This window comes from Xenopus laevis, chromosome 9_10S, assembly GCF_017654675.1.
Source record: "Xenopus laevis strain J_2021 chromosome 9_10S, Xenopus_laevis_v10.1, whole genome shotgun sequence".
Classification (NCBI taxonomy): Eukaryota; Metazoa; Chordata; class Amphibia; order Anura; family Pipidae; genus Xenopus; species Xenopus laevis.
Window position 1 is genome coordinate 98,175,569 of NC_054388.1, and position 17,135 is coordinate 98,192,703.

Below are 17,135 nucleotides of genomic sequence, written 5' to 3' on the forward strand. Positions count from 1 at the left end.
AAGAGTTACAATGTACCATTGTGATTGGATTAGTGGAAGAGTTTATATACCGAGAACTTCCCACACCAGTCAGTTGAACTGAAGAAGCTGCTCGGATGAGTAGTGAAACGTCTTCATTGATTACTCAGCAAGTCCAGTTGTTTTTAGATTGACCTATACTAGATATACTATGACCTGGATGAATGAAAATCTTCATAGTCTCTTAACTAAGTCTTTTACAATAAAAGCACAAAGTCATTAAAAGAGTCTGAGCAGTACTATTTACCACAACGAGCTGAGCTGCGAATTATGTTGGCGCTATATAAATACATGTTAATAATAATAATGATGGCTTTAATAGCACATAGTTCTTGTAAAATTACATTTAGTCCATTTTTGGTCACTAGAGGAGGGAAGAGGAGCAGTGAGGAAATTTCCAGTATTGGGAGGTTCTTTATTTAAGGGCAGAGGGAGGAGATTGCCTAGAAGAGATAAAAGGTAGGGATGAGACACAAAATACCACCTTGGGATCTATGAGAGGAGTGTAACACCAGGAGGCTGAGGGAACAATCCTTAGGGAGGGTGACCAAGTCATAGTAAAATTACCACATAAACGGAATTGGCCTAGTCAGTCTGGCTTGTATGAGATTAATACATGATGAGTTATTCTTAGGTGAGAGGCATGAGAAGACCAACTGACTAAGTAGCTTTACTTGCACTTAGGAGATTAGTAAATTAGTGGGTTGCATAGCCCAAAGGGCACCCATTCAGTACAGGTAATACAATGTACAGACATGAGTATAGTCTAGGAGGCTCTCTAAAGAAAATATAGCCCCCACCCTAGTGGCAAAATAGCAGAAGAGCGTGGGGGGATAATAAAGCATTATGTATCTATAACAAACAGTTTCTTTCAGTCATTTGATAGTTAAGTATTGAATGCTGATTTGTTACTAGGGCTTACTAGAGCTGGTGTAAACTCTGTGGCTATATTGCCCAGATATTGGCCTAATGTGTTTCTCAGTAAGGTAAGAAGGAAAAGAAAGAAGATGCAGCAACTCTACAAAAGTCAAGTCAAGTCAAGTGGATTTTATTGTCATTTCAGCCATATACAGTAGATAAAGTACATAGTAGATGGATCAACTAGCAGTTGGGCCGCTTAAAAAAAGTTAAAAGGTTGAACTTGATTGCCGTGTGTCTTTTTTCGACCTAACTTACTATGTTTTTATGTTACTTCACAACCTAACATTCAAACACATTTAATATGTCTGCAGCAGCTTGAATCCCATCCGTAAACTGCAGTCAAAGTACCATATTATTGCACACTGAAGGGACAACATAGAAGATGGAAGATGATCTAATCTGATTCATACTGATGTTCTCTCTGTTCCTGAGAATTCCAGCTCTTTGTTTTCTGCCAGTACCATATCTCATCAGGGCCTCCTATGGCTATGGCAGAGTATTTGCTCTCAGATAAGTCAAATAGGATTCAGTTTTTAGCTCTTCAAAACACTTGTAGAATAGCTTGTCCACTGAAACTGTGTCTTGTCTCTGGAGATGGATGTATTATTACATAGTTAACTGCAAGCTGTAACTAATGGGCTCTTTTGGTCATTCACAGACTCCTACCAGTGGACGCAGCAACAAGGTGGCCAAAAGGATTACCTGGGTGGTTCCTATGAGTCATTTTAGTAGTAAATAGTATTTTTACTTCTCATGCAATGATTGGCTTATTTAGGACATTGAAGTAAACCAATGACTCTTCTGAATTTATGGACGGCAACAACACAGACATTTTGGCTCAATTTATTTTTCTAATTTTACCCCTGCTCACTCATCCTCCAAAAAAAATTATGTCTGACTGCATAGCAAAACATTAGGAGACAGCATCAATGTTATTCAGCTTTTTTTAACTGAAAGAAATATCAGTGTGAGAAGGTCTGCTAATATATTGGTATGTAACCCTATGGTCTGATAATAATAGGACTGCAGCAAGTTTAGTAGATGTCCATGTTATGCTTATTGTCCTAATTTTGATTTAGAAGGCATACCTAGCAAATTCTTACTGAGGGGACAAATTCTCAGAACCAATAAAAAATATTCTGTTTATACAAAGAGTAGAGGCTTTCATACCCTATACCTTATTCTAAAGTGCAAAAAACGTCATATTAATACCATATTTATACCAACTGTAACTGGAGCTTTCATTCTGCTATCCAGCAGAGTCAGCCTCTAGCTTGCCATACATTCCCAGATTTGGTTAGAAAGTTTGCCCAGTTCTGAATGTCCAACAGCAACATCCTAACTGAAAATGTCGTGGCACATTGGCAGATAAGGAAGTTGATGAGGAAGTGGAAGTTAGGATCAACCCCAGCTCCTCTTCATTTTCTGCAGATCCAGTAGTTTGGGCAAAATGAACTGGACAGTGGCAGGTTGCCATTAACATTTATTATGGTCACAAATACGGCATTTGTTTGTGTCTGCTTGAAATACAGGACAAAGATGACTACAAGACACACATACACTACATTATTATACAATACAACATATTATTTCTAATGTACAGTATTTGTAGGGTTTCTACAACAGGATAATGGTGAATCTGAAGCCTTTATTACCTGAGATGCCCTGTGTGATATCACATTTTGCATTTTTCATAGACAATCCCTGTCATCTAGTCCTCTTTAGACATGTACAACAGTATATATTACACTAAACTGAGCTAAATATGAGCAAGTGGCTTTCCAAGAAGCTCACTCTTTCTCCTTTGTCTCTCTCAGCACTGCTGCTTCAACAGCTGTAAAACTGTAAACACACCAGCATCTCCCATTTAATTGACCAGAAATGAGTGCTTGTTGCTAGATTTCTAAAGGAAGCTAATGTATTTAATTAAAGGGCATGTAAAGTCCAAAATAGAATAATGCTAGAAATGCTGTATTTTGTATACTAAATATAAACATGAACTTAATGCACCACAAGCCTAATCAAACAAATAATTTATGCTTTCAAAGTTGGCCACAGGGGGTCTCCATCTTGTAACTTTGTTAAACATCTTTGCAAGACTAAGACTGTGCACATGCTCAGTGTGGTCTGGGCTGCTTAGGGATCATCATAAACAAAGCTGTTTGAGTTCTGCATAGCTGGGAAGTAAGGCGGGGGCTCCCCCTGCTGTTCATAAGTATGATTGTTTCCCTGCCCAGCAGTTAGGGACCGTCTAACAATTCCTATCCACAGCAGTAAATGAAGGGAGAATTTCACTGCATACAGTCAGGTTTCTCATAAAAACGGTACACATTTTTTAATTAAAGTATATTGGAGATAGGTTTCTCTTTCATTAAAGAAAGTAAAACAGGGATTTTATTTTTTTGCCTTTACATGCCCTTTAAGGACGATTGATTAATTTACTTCATACATTATTGATGTAGATTCAAGATACCTCTCCAAGCAGAGAAAACGCTGTCTTTTTCCAAGGCAAAGTATTATTCATATAAGAATAAAAGCAATCCTAGACACATAAGAAACATCAAAACCACATAAATAATGACTAAGTAGAGCATATTAGACATCTGTGATGTCTAGACCAGAATTAGGCAATGACTAATTTTCCATCTGTCATTAAATAACATTCCCCCATGCTCAGGACCAGGCAGTCACTGTTTGCTGATGTTGATTGCAGCTGCAGTTCAGTGACATCTGGAGAACCATGGGATACCTACCACTGGAGAGTTTATGAAAGCTTGTTTAAATCAAGCCTTTAACAGACTCCCTTTTTACACTTCAAATAATCCTGATCAGAACTATCCCCTGCTCTCACATTCTCTCTACACTTCAGACTGATCCCGTAGAGAGATTCTCAGTGTGTGTTTGAAGTAGTATGCAGCAGATCTAATATTAAAAGCACAAGGGACTGATGCAAGCCTTTTATATTAATGTGTCAAATGCACAGTCTATCAGTTGAAATCACGTGGCTGAACTTTAGATTGAAATTAGTTCAATTTGTCTATGTATGCGGACACATAAATGTCCAATTTCTAATCCCAAAACCAAGTGTATTAATATGGATTTGGTTCTCCCTTTGTTATTAAGACTTCCCATAACAGCCTTTGATCTTCTGGGTAGTGATGGGTGAATAAATTTCCGCATTTCGAGAACTGTGGTGAAAATTCACAGGAAAAAATCCACTGCATTAAAAATATTGTTGCACGTCAAAAAAACGAAAAATCGTTCGTTCGAAAGATTAAATCCTTCAAATCGTTCGATTCAAAGGATTTTAATCCATCGATCAAACGTTTTTTCTTCGACCAAAAAATTGTTGGAAAGCCTATGGGGACCTTCCCCATAGGCTAACATTGCACCTCGGTAGGTTTTAGATGGCGAAGTAGGGGGCCAAAGTTTTTTTTTAAAGAGACAGTACTTCGACTATCAAATGGTCGAATATTCGAATGATTTTTAGTTCAAATCGTTCGATTCGAAGTCGTAGTCGAAAGTCGAAGTAGCCAATTCGATGGTCGAAGTAGCCAAAAAAAAACGTTAGAAATTCTACTTTTTTTTATTCTATTCCTTCACTCGAGCAAAGTAAATGGGCCCCCAAGAGTGATATGATTTCTGCCTTATTTTAATTTTGACAAATGTAAATTCAGGTACTCGCAGTACATCAAAATGAAGGAGCGTCAGAAGATTTATGACTTAACAACATGCCCTTTAGGTAGCTCAGCAGGATAAAGCAAATTAGCTCCTATGAGTTTAATAAGTAAACAGGCTATAAAAAGATGTTCAATGCAAAAAGATTTGAGGAGAAAATAGATCATGCTGGTAAAAGTATTAGAAGATTCAAATACATCAACTATACACGCAGTACCTTGCAAAGTCTTCAGACGAATGGGCAGTGTTCATTATTATACTAAATTACAAATCTTACACTAAAATTTTGTTTTAATTTTTATAATGTTTCTAATTTTTGTTTTAGAGGTCTGAAAGTCAGAGTTGTTTTTTTGTATGTGATATGAAAAAATCTGAATATGATGCTTGCATAAGTATTTAATTCTGTTACTTAAATATTTAGTAGACCCATTTTAGTTTTGCACCTCTACTGAACATCAGTGGACCTCTTGTCTTGTTTAACTCACCAAACACCTGAACACAACGGACCCTTTAAATGTTTTTTTTTTCATTTATGTTTGCTTAGGAGAATATATATATATATATATATATATATATATATATATATATATATATATATATATATATATATATATATATATATATATATATATAATTATTCAGTAAAGAAGGTCCGCACTCTCAGGACATAAAAATTAAATAACGTTTTATTAACAAAAGACTAACGTTTCGGCCTCTCCGAGGCCTTTCTCAAAGTAACAACAGACAACGAAAAATGCATTAAATACCCATGATGACATGTCATCCTTGTCATCATCACAATGCATCCAATAGCATAACTCAAAATACATCAATACTAAACATTAAGAAATACTAAGAAATACAGATAATCACATCACTGTTAAAACACCCCTTGTTTAATACTAAACATTAAGAAATACTAAGAAATACAGATAATCACATCACTGTTAAAACACCCCTTGAGAATACTTAAAACAAACTTTGTAACAGTTGTTAATTTCACTTGCAACTATTTGAATGTATCAAAATACTAGGAAATACTGGTAATGTTACAAAGTAACAAATATGAGTCTAGGTAGAAGGTCTGGTTTCATGCGCTCTCCATAGCGGTAGATAAAATGCTGTCTATATTGTATTGCATCGTGATCAGTGCAGAGCTCTAAATAGGACCACATAATCAAATAGCTATTGTTGCTAAGTACCTCCCCCATAGCAACCTAACCATTAATGGCATTATTGAACAAAAAATAATAATGTGTGGTTATTTTAACCGGTGCATCACCCCACACGGGGTTACAGAAACATCCCAAGATAAACATATAATATATATATGTGTAAAGAGATATTTCCCTCAAAACTATTAACCCCAAATGTGTCAGTTGCTACCTGCTCCTATATCATGACATTAAGGTATAGCAGCATAATGTTATATAGTCAAGAGTATCCGCACTCCAAGGCAAATAACTTCAGCAAAGGGAGGGGTGCACGGTAATTATGTATACTCCAATATTCTCCTATATTCTCAGACCAGCACTCCCTGTTTTAAAAATCAATTGTTTTATTGTTGCATCGTATCTATGCCCGACGTTTCAGTCTTCAAGGATATATATATATATATATATATATATAAATAAAATATAAAGAAAATAAATCATAATTGTGTTTGTGTCATATTTGATAAAAACATTTTAAAATTTAAAAATTTTTTTAAAATAATGTTAACAAAGGAAAGTTTACAATACTCTTAGTAGGAATATAGCTCAAAGTGCAGTAGAAGCAAATTAGCAAGCACTTACATTTCTTATGTAACCCTATGATGAAACCTTGTGTATGTACACTCTTAATAAAAATAATGTTTCTTGCCAATACAGAGTCTGAATCCCCTTTGCTATATGAAAGATATTGGTAATTTCTCTGATGCAGTGCCTCCACGTAGTGGGATCCAGGACTGTACCTACTGGTGGGCCCCACTAGGAAATAGTAATATTAAAACACAAATGTGCAATAACATATATATATAACTTGAAGAAAAAAGGCAAAATTGAATTACACCACAATTTCAAACCTGCCCTGGAGTAGTGGTCTTCACAATTCCTGGCACAGTCTTTACCCAGGACACAGTCCCACACTCCACTCCTGGTGGAAAATCACTGTCCCAAGAGCTCTTTGCCCTAGTTAGTGCTACCTGCCCCCTATAGCTCTCCTTTGGCTAGAGATAGTAGCTCCCACATAGCAGGCAAACAATCAATACCTGTCATATGGCGACACTGGCTGGCACAATTTTAATACCCTTCTTAATACAGAAACTCACATAGTGCTCACAAAGACCTGGTAGAGATATCCATAGTGTTTCATGGAAGTATGCCATTTTCAGGCCCTGCTCCAGCACACTCAAGCCTCTTTCACAGGAATCGTCACCAGGCAGCTCCTTTACTTTCTCCTTTCCAGTCAAGCTCCCACATGATTATAGGGGTCCTTGTATACCCAAGCCCATCACCACCCATTTCCCCATTTGTCTGAGCCTATACCTGCAAGAGCCCCAGCAGACTCTTCTGCTTCTATGTCGAACACTTAGCTGGCCACAACAGGGCTTTTAGAACCATGTGGGGATTTTCCGACCATAGAGGAACTTAACCCTATGGACACCTACACTTATTTATTTGTGCATGGGGTTATGCATAGCTTGATAGGCTATGCAACAAGTGTTTTGGATTTACAAAAGAGATTGCCTTAAATGAGTAACCTAGGGAAACAAGCTTCCATTCAGCCAATCTATAGATCAAGTGCAATCGTTCCAAAGCAATAGTGATATGTTTTCATATTCTAAATAGTACTCACGAACAACTGTCTAGTTCCAAAAGTCAGGCTGTTTCTGAGCCTGACTGCTCAATTCCCAATGCTGGTGGATAACCCCCTTCTGTTCTTTTTGTTTGAGCATCTGGCTGCTCTGATAACTACCCTAAGCCTGTCAATCACTTTTAGGGGATTATTAATCAAAGTCTGACACCCATGATCAATAAGGAACTTCAAGGGAAATTCTAACCTGGAAAGGGAAACCAAGGGGCAAATTCACTAAGCGCCGAAGCGCCGAACGCTAGCGTTAATTCGCTAGCGTTTGTCATTTTCGTTACTGCGCAAATTCACTAACGAACGCTGGCGTAGTTTCGCTAGTGTTACTTCACACCCTTACGCCAGACGAATTTTCGCTAGCGATGTAACTACGCAAATTCACTAACTTGCGCAGTGTACTGAACACTACCTTTTACGCTAGACTTCCTTCGCCACCTCAGACCTGGCGAAGCGCAATAGAGTAGATAGGGATTGTTTCAAAAAAAGTCAAAATTTTTTCTAAGTCCCAAAAAACGCTGGCGTGTTTTCTACATTATGGGTGATAGGCTGAAAAAGGTCGAAATTTTTTTTGGGGCTCCCCTCCTTCCCCCCTACATTTCCTGATTCGTGGCAACTTACCTAGACAGTGGGCACATGTGTAGGGCAAAATAAAATTTTTATTTGCTGATTTGAAGGTTTTCTAGGCATTTGTAGTGCTGATACGTATTCCTCCATTGAAATTTGAATTTCTCGCCGTATGCAAATTAGCCTTCGCTAGCGTAACTTCGCTTTACATAGCGAATCAACGCTAGCGCAACTTCGCAACCTTATGCTACCCCTGAGCGCAACTTCGGATTTTAGTGAATTTGCGGAGCGCTGGCGAAACTACGCCTGACGAAGTGCGGCGAAGTGCGGCGAAGTTGCGCCTGGCGCAACTTCGCATCTTAGTGAATTTGCCCCCAAGTCTTATACTGGGAAAATAGGATGCTACTTAAAATAAAGATTGACACAATCCTTACCATTCTACACAGGTATACTGTACTTTCATTTATAATCACATTCAGACTGAGGATGACAAGAGGTTTAGTACAATAAAATCAGAAAGCAACTTGGAATATTTACTTTATGAGATAAATTCATGCGTCCTGTATATCTGGAATCAACATAAACACCATAGTGTTTATGGCTGGTAATTGGCAATGCGACTCTGGTCTGTTTAGCACTGAAATGAAGATAAATGTATATGTTGGCTAGCTTGGGCTCACTAAATATACAGCATGCTGTTTATTGTAAACAAAGGTGTCATTATTTCATTGCAAATTCCTCTAAAGTGTGAAAGCCATCTCCACCAATTGTCTAGAACGAGTTAATGTAATATTCAGCGAGATGTGGAATGTTAATTGAAAGTGGAGAGGCGTTTATGGGGCAGTTTTGTGTGACCAATTGTGACAACATTTACTGTGTTAGGGTCTCCGCAAGTGATTCATTAGCAGAAAAATTAATTAAAGGTTTGCAGCATTAACTCTGGAGACAGGAGGAGAATGGGAAGCTTCCGAGACTGCAAGAACTAGGAAGTTGATTCTTACAAATCCCTTGAATCTGTCAAGAGAATAAACTAAATAAAGGTTTTTATAAAGATCAAATTCTAAACTACATATATTTTCATTTAGGAAAAAAGTATGATATATGACACCCCTTACTTATCAATAGAGCATAAGGTGCTATGCCAGCTTGCCCCGAAAATTTGAATATTCAAGTGACCTGCAATTATATGCTGTTTCCTACATGCAGAGTTTGATTACAGAGTAATTCTTAAATATCAAGTGTTGGCTCTATTAAAATTGTAATTTTGCTTAAGCCACAATATAGTACCTATATTTTAAATTTTTTGATTATGCTTGGTTCACCTTAGGCTTTCTAGAAATGAGTACTGTATCCAGTGAAATATTTAGTTATGTAATAAGACTCTATGCTCCAGTCTTTTTCAGTTCGATTTTGTACAGGTACCTATTCTCCAGATGCTCAGGACCTGAGGCTTTCCGGATAACAGACCTTTCCATATTTTTTCCAGTTTGAATCTTTATACCTTAAGTCTACTAGAAAATCATGTAAACATGTAAACATTAAATAAATGGTTTTGATTCCAGTTAAGCTTAATTATATATTTTTTTAGGATCAAGTACAAGCTTCTGTTATATTATTACAGAGTAAAAGGAAATATGGAAATATTGATCTCAACTGCAAAATGCTTTAGTTCTGTAATGTGTTCATCTAAACAACATTGTCTGGACATCATAGAATAGTGTGATCCACTAGATGCAATGTAAAATCCATCAATATTTCCAAATAATAGTGATTTAAGTAATATGGTGAATCTTTACATACCCATATAGGAGAGCAAATGATGGAAAAGCTCTGAAACTAAGTTCTGCTCAGTTTCAGATCTCCCAGAACTGTTATTACACCGAAATCATTGCCCTATAAGTCCCAGAAATGTGTTTCTTTCATAACCTGCCAAATATTGTAAAGTGGATATGGTAATCAGTGGGTGGGTCATACAAAGGGGCGTGGTCAAAACTTCAATACACTGTACTGCAGATCTTTTTGCCCCTCTTTCCATTTTTGTAATGTTGGTAGTTATGTATCTGGTAACTCAGAGCAGCCACATTACAATTTTGCCCTCCCCCTTACAAAACAAATCTTGCACACGGCACATGTTGAATACCCCTATAAACTGCATTCCATAAATTTCATCTAATTCTAGTTGGTAGTATTGCTCAAAGAAAACTGCACAACTGCAGTTAGTGCTGTTCAAATCCAAGTTAAAAAGTTCCCCCTGAGCATTAGATTTTGTGTTGATTTGAGGAAACTACTATAATATTCTTCTTATTATCCAGAAAGGTATTTTATTTAGTCTTCTAAACCTCAGAAAGGTGGTTCCAACACTATTATTTTTCATGCATTTGTCTTTTATCTGTGCTTTGAAAGCATGCGGCCCGACGATGTTATCAATGCATTTGTAAATTGCTACCATCCTTTGCATGTCCACTTTGTCTTGCAGGATTTCCGCACATCACATTGAGGGAAGAGGAGGCGGAATGCGGTAATGGATTCTGAAGGTGGAACAGGAGGGCTGAAGGTGAAGGCGCTTTAGAAATCCAGAGACAATGAGAGCATTTCTAAGCTCTTTGTGCAATAATAGACATTCCTTGTGCCTCGGCCTTGTTTCATTTCTGAGAAATGTTTTCCACTTACTAGAATTGTTCCCCAGTGTCAACACTTACGTTATCTCTATGCACTCGCTAAAAACTATATTGATGGACAGTAGATAAAGGAAATTGCAGTGCAGATCAACCCATTTTGGATGAAAGCTTTGTGTGCCTTGCTCTAAACTTGTAGCATATACTGCAGTTTGGGATATTTGTAGTGAACGCCCCAGGCAAACTATCATTGTTTTATCTATGGCAGAGATCTATACACCAATAAATGTATTCTTATCTTGTTGTAATATTTTCTACAGAGCTGTAAACAAAAAGGACATAGTAAAAGGAAATCACGAGCAAGAAGCACAGCTGCTATACTTGACAATTAAAATGCAAAGGCATGTTGGGAATCGCAGTTTGAACAACAGATTGAAAAAATGTAAAACTTAGTTTCATTACTTTAGCAATACAGGTATGTGACCTGTTATCCAGAATGCACGGGACCTGGGGTTTTCCAGATAACAGAACTTTCTATAATTTGGATCTTGAGACTACGAGACTACGAGTGATGAACGAATATGTTTCGCCCAAAAATTTGTGAAACTTCAGAGACATTTTTGTCTTGCCGACTTTTTTGTCTCGGCAGCTTTTTTGTCCAAATGCAAAAAAGTCAATGGGCGTTTTTTTTCTTATGGCAACTTTTATTTTGTCTCAGAGAAGTGTTTTACAGCAGATTTTTTGCCACCGTTTCGAAAAAAATATCACAGATGGCGAAATACAGAAATCCTGATATATCCTAAATATAATCCTGATATATTTGCAAAAATTAAACATTGTGCCTTGAATAGGAGATAACAGTGTATGACACTACCTTAATATACTGTATACTGTATACAGGTATGGAGGTATGGGACCTGTTATCCAGAATGCTTGGGACCTGGGGCTTTCCAGATAATGGAACTTTCCGTAATCTGGATCTTCATGCCTTAAGTCCAATTTTATACCTTTATTCAACCTTTCAAATGCTGGAACAGATAACATTATTAACTGTTGGCAAATATAGTTATGAATGAATCATAATGGGAGTTCTGAATTATTGAATCAACCTCACCTCTAACTACATGTATTTTATACAGTTATTAGACCTGTTATACAGAATGCTCAGAACCTGGGTCTTTCTGGATAATGGATCTACAAGTAATTTGGATCTTCATACAGTAAGGGGGTTATTTATCAAGGTCCTAATATCCAAACCTCAAATAATTTGTAGCTTTTGGACGTAAAAAAAATGACGACTTTTTCGAGATTTATTTAAGTCCTATGGTCTAAAAACTCTGAAACCCCGGCATCTAATAGCTCTCGAGGTCCTGTATAAGTCAGTGGGGAAGGTCCCAGTGTCTGCGCTGATGTCCGTACTGATATCTGATGAGTTTGTGGTTTCTGCGCAAAAAACTTTCGCAGCGTTTTGCAAAATTTATTTGCCAGCGGTGAATCGTGGGAATTCGCTCTGGCGAATAAATTCACCTATCACAACTGATATATTGTCAGCCATAGCAGAGCATATAATAGAGAAACAAGAAGCTAATGATAATTTTGTCTCATTAATGATAATTGCCTCAATTTTCTATTCAGGGAACAGAGACCGTGAAAGTGGGGAGAAGAAAAGGAGATGTTGAGAACTTGATATCTAGGAAAGAGATCAAATGGATGTTTTCTCTAAATACTGTTAAACCGTTAGACTTAAATAAGGAATGTGAAGTAAAAACATAAATAGACTAGCAGTGATATACAGGAACCTAAAATAATAATAAGTATTAATGGAGAATTAGGAGAGAGTACCTGGATAGGACATATATTATTATGTAACTATATTAGACTATTGATATATATTATACGCTGAAGGTCCCGGATATAGTGAAACATTATTTCTTTTAGCAATTTGTAAATATGTAACAACATTATAATATGCAGTTTCCTTTAACAATGTTTAGCAACTATGTTGTAGTGATGAGGATGAGCAAGAGAATATGGAGTGAGTTTATTGAGATAATGTTGAGAACAAGAAATAGTAAATATGGAATAGTGTTTGTATACTAACAGTGGGGATGAATAGATAATATATATCACATTTTGATAATTGCACATTTATATATATTTAATATACTATTATTCACTTTTTTGAGTGAAATATATTTATTGCACATTATGTACTAGTATTTTTATCAGTATTTTTACCATTGTTATATGAATTCTATCTATTTATACACATGTGATATGTATTTAATGTTTGGGACTAGAGCATGAGAGTAGTTTTTACGATTCACTTTGTTTTAATTTATAAAGAAATAGGGGTATGCGAATATTGTATAGTATTTTGGTATAATACACCTTTAAGTGGATACAGGTGTGTAATGGGTGTATCTTCACATTATATAAAGGGGTGTTCACGTGTTTTTACGAGTTTAGCTCTGATGAAGTGCCGGTAGGCTGATCTGCACTATTGTTTGCCACTGTATGTCACGCTGTTTGCGTTAATAAAGCCACATTGGATGAAGCAACATATCCTACTTTTTCTGCCTGAGCACCTGCAGTACTGAACTCATCTTGTCCTGTGCAGTATTGGGAGTTTATGCGCCGGTGGAGTTCTCGCGGGATGCCGCTGGAGGGGAGATGTGCTTAGAAGACGCTGAATTGGTGAGCTCCGCTTCCTACATTCTCCTTCATTTTTGTTTCTCAAAGCTCCGAAGTTTGCCCCACCCTATTTTTTTTCTTCATATATAAGGTCCATTTGGGCAATCGGAATTGCTCAGATTTCTTACTTAGAAATACTGAGATAAATTTGGACCTTGATAAATAACCCCCCAAGTCTACCAGAAAATCAAGTAAACATTAAATAAACCCAATAGGCCATTTCTGCTTCCAATAAGGATTAATTATGGGGCACATTAATTAACCCTCGATATTCGACCGTCAAAGTAAAATCCTTCGACTTCAAATATCGAAGTCGAAGGATTTTGCGCTTTTCCTACAATCGAACGATCGAAGCAATAATCGTTCGATCGAATGATTAAATCCTTCGAATCGAACGATTCGAAGGATTTTAATCCATCGATCGAAGGATATTCCTTCGATCTGGAAATTGTTAGGAAGCCTATGGGGACCTTGCCCATAGGCTAACATTGGCCTCGGTAGGTTTTAGGTGGCGAACTAGGGGGTCGAAGTATTTTTTAAAGAGATAGTACTTCGACTATTGAATGGTCGAATAGTCAAATGATTTTTAGTTGAAACGTTCGATTCGAAGTCGAAGGTCGATTCGATGGTAGAAGTACATATATACGACCATTTGAAATTCAAACTTTTTTTCCTCAATTGCTTCACTCGAACTAAGTAAATGGGCCCCGTTATCTTAGTTTGGTACAAGTACAAGCTAATGTTTTATTTTAACAGAGAAAAAATAATATCATTATACAAAATGTGTATTATTTGGATAAAATGGAGTCTATGGGAGAATGCCTTTCTGTAATTTGGGGCTTTCTGGATAAAGGGTTTCCAGATCACAGATCCCATACCTGTAATATATAATAAAAAATGTTATATCTCATAAAGAAAACAGCTTTAGAGACACATTTCTGTGACAACACATTGTGCTTAATGTCAGTATGGGACATGGATGTCCTAAATAGAGCAGGATGACAAACTGAACCACATCTGCAAAAGGCAAGTCAGGTGTGATATCATATGAAAGGGCCAACAAAACATGGTGATGAGAAACCCTGGCTGCTAACCTACCTCTTAACCAACCCACCTATTGACAAACAGCTTTTAGAAATACCCTGGTTAACTTATGTCTGTAAATACCCACCATCATACAGTATACGTTGTGTAAACTGTTACTTTGTTTATGTTTGAGCCTTTTGAATTGGTAGATAACTATAAACCTTTGTGATGAGCTTGATATTTTTGGTTGTAAAATGCACGTACACCTTTTCGTCAACAGAGTTATGTACTTTTAACGGAAGGGTTAGGTTTTGTAATACAATATCCTACTCTATATGCCTTCTTTTCTCTTGCAGCCCTAGGCACTTGAGCTTTCTATTGTTGTATTTTGTGACGGATCCAGTGGGAAATTGATTGAGCTCCAGCTAAGAGGATTGTGGGCATATCATATACTTTACTAGCTATGTCCTTTGTACTTTGTTAGAATAGAAAAATATGAGCAGCTGGTTGTGACTAGTGATGGGCGAATCTGTGCCATTTCACTTTGCCGAAAAACGTGCAAATTTACCGAAAAAAAGTTGCGAAAAATTAACAAAATGCATTGAAGTCAATGGGTGTCAAAAAATTTTTGACACCGTACAATTTTGACATGAGCATCAATTTAAATATGCGCGACTATTTTGTCCAAAAGTCAATGGGCGTCCAAATAATTCTGATGCGCGACAATTTTATGCGCTCTACAATTCTCACTGCAGTTTCGCAGGTGGCAAAATGTAGAAATTCACCGCAAATTCATGCCTAGAGAATTTATTCGCCCATCTCTAGTTGTGACTGCATAAGAAAACAAATTGCAGTGGTGGTCATTCTGTTTCTTGAAGGCTTTATCTAAAGTTTCTGTGCTATTTATCAGTGAGATTGGCTTAGGGTTTATTGCTTCTGTGATATTTCATATAAACTGAGGTGCACACATGTAGTTACCCTGTGGCCAGATTTCAATAATTGAATTAGTTGCATACATTAAATACATTCTCCAAAATAACAACTTAGAAAGAAAGAAGGATAAAAAGTTTTCACAGTGTCTGCCCAGTGTGTCCATCCCCCAAAATGTTAACTTGAAAAAAATATTGGAAACAGTAAGGGTTCAGACTATGTATGAATTGGCCTATTTGAGCTTGCTGCTTCTATAAATGACACACATGCATGTTCCATTCCTGCGTTTATGAGATATTTTAAATAAACCAACAAGACGTAGAGAAGGAGCTAAATGAAATGATAATTCACATTCATCAAAACATACTGTACCCTAGTCTGCAGATGGGAGAGAAAGCTTGTGAGAGCAGAAAAAGAAGAAAGCAGTCAGAACATAGCATAACATTATTCAGACTAACAGACTAACAGTTTAGAAGAACTGCTAAGAGGCTTGTTTTCCTTAAGGTGATACTGTTAAGGGGAAAAAAAAATTTTTCTCAAAACGCATCAGTTAATAGTGCTGCTCCAGCAGAATTCTGCACTGAAATCTGTTTCTCAAAAGAGCAAACAGATTTTTTTACATTTCATCTTGAAATCTGACATGGGCCTAGATGTATTGTCAGTTTCCCAGCTGCCCCAAGTTATGTGACTTGCGCTCTGATAAACGCCAGTCACTGCTGTACTGCAAGTATGAGTAATATCATCCCCCTCCCTCCCCCCCAGCAGCCTAACAACAGATTAACGGAAAGGTAACCAGATAACAGCTCCCTAACACAAGATAACAGCTGCCTGATAGATCTAAGAACAGCACTCAATAGTAAAATCCAGGTCCCACTGAGACACATTCAGTTAGAGAAACAACAGAAAGCAGTCCGATCCTAAAGTGCTGGCTCTTTCTGAAATCACATGACCAGGCAAAATGACCTGAGATGGCGCCTAAACACCAGTATTACAACTAATACAACTAAAAAAATACACTTGCTGGATCAGGAATTAAATTTTATATTATAGAGTGAATTATTTGCAGTGTAAACAGTGTTATTTAGAAATAAAAAAATACATCATAAAAATCATGACAAAATCCCTTTACGGTGCAAGGAGCTCTCTAGAGTTCTAAACAAAGAGTTGAGGTAAGGAAATACTAGGTTTCAAAATCAAAGGTATATGATAAAGATACTTATGGCTAAGACAAAGGTGCTGCATATGGATGACATAACCTACCCCTTTAGCTTCTTAATCAGAGTGTAAAAAAAAGAAAAGGATCAAACTTTTTGGAAAATATTACTCAAAAAATTTGGATATGTTGTGGCAAACTGGCAGTTTGCACATGTAACTTTTGGGGGAATTAATCAATGGTAGGCAGGCAGCAGAGGACAAAGGAGCATAAAGACAGGGACACATAGTTTCTTCAAGGAAAACAGCAGTTTATTTTCCCACTTTAAACACAGACACAGGGATGGCCATTGTATCAAGAAAACAAATCATAAAATAAAACCTAGCCCACTGGGCACTACCTTCCAACTTTGGAGCAGTTCCTGACTAGGCTGGACCCCTTGTGGACTACCAGCAAACAAAGCAATATTGTAGCTCACCCATGTACTGACAGGACTCCTTCCTGGTAGTGTTCAGCCTCCTGGCTTCCTCAGTCTCTCTGAGAGTCACAACTTTGTCAGGGTCACAGGCTCCCTCTGCTTCATGCAGGATCAGGCGGTACTCCCAGCTCCTCTGGGAATTCCTAACACAGCCAGGTCTCCTATCTGCTGTGCCCTGCTGAGAGACACACTCTCCCATTCCAATTAT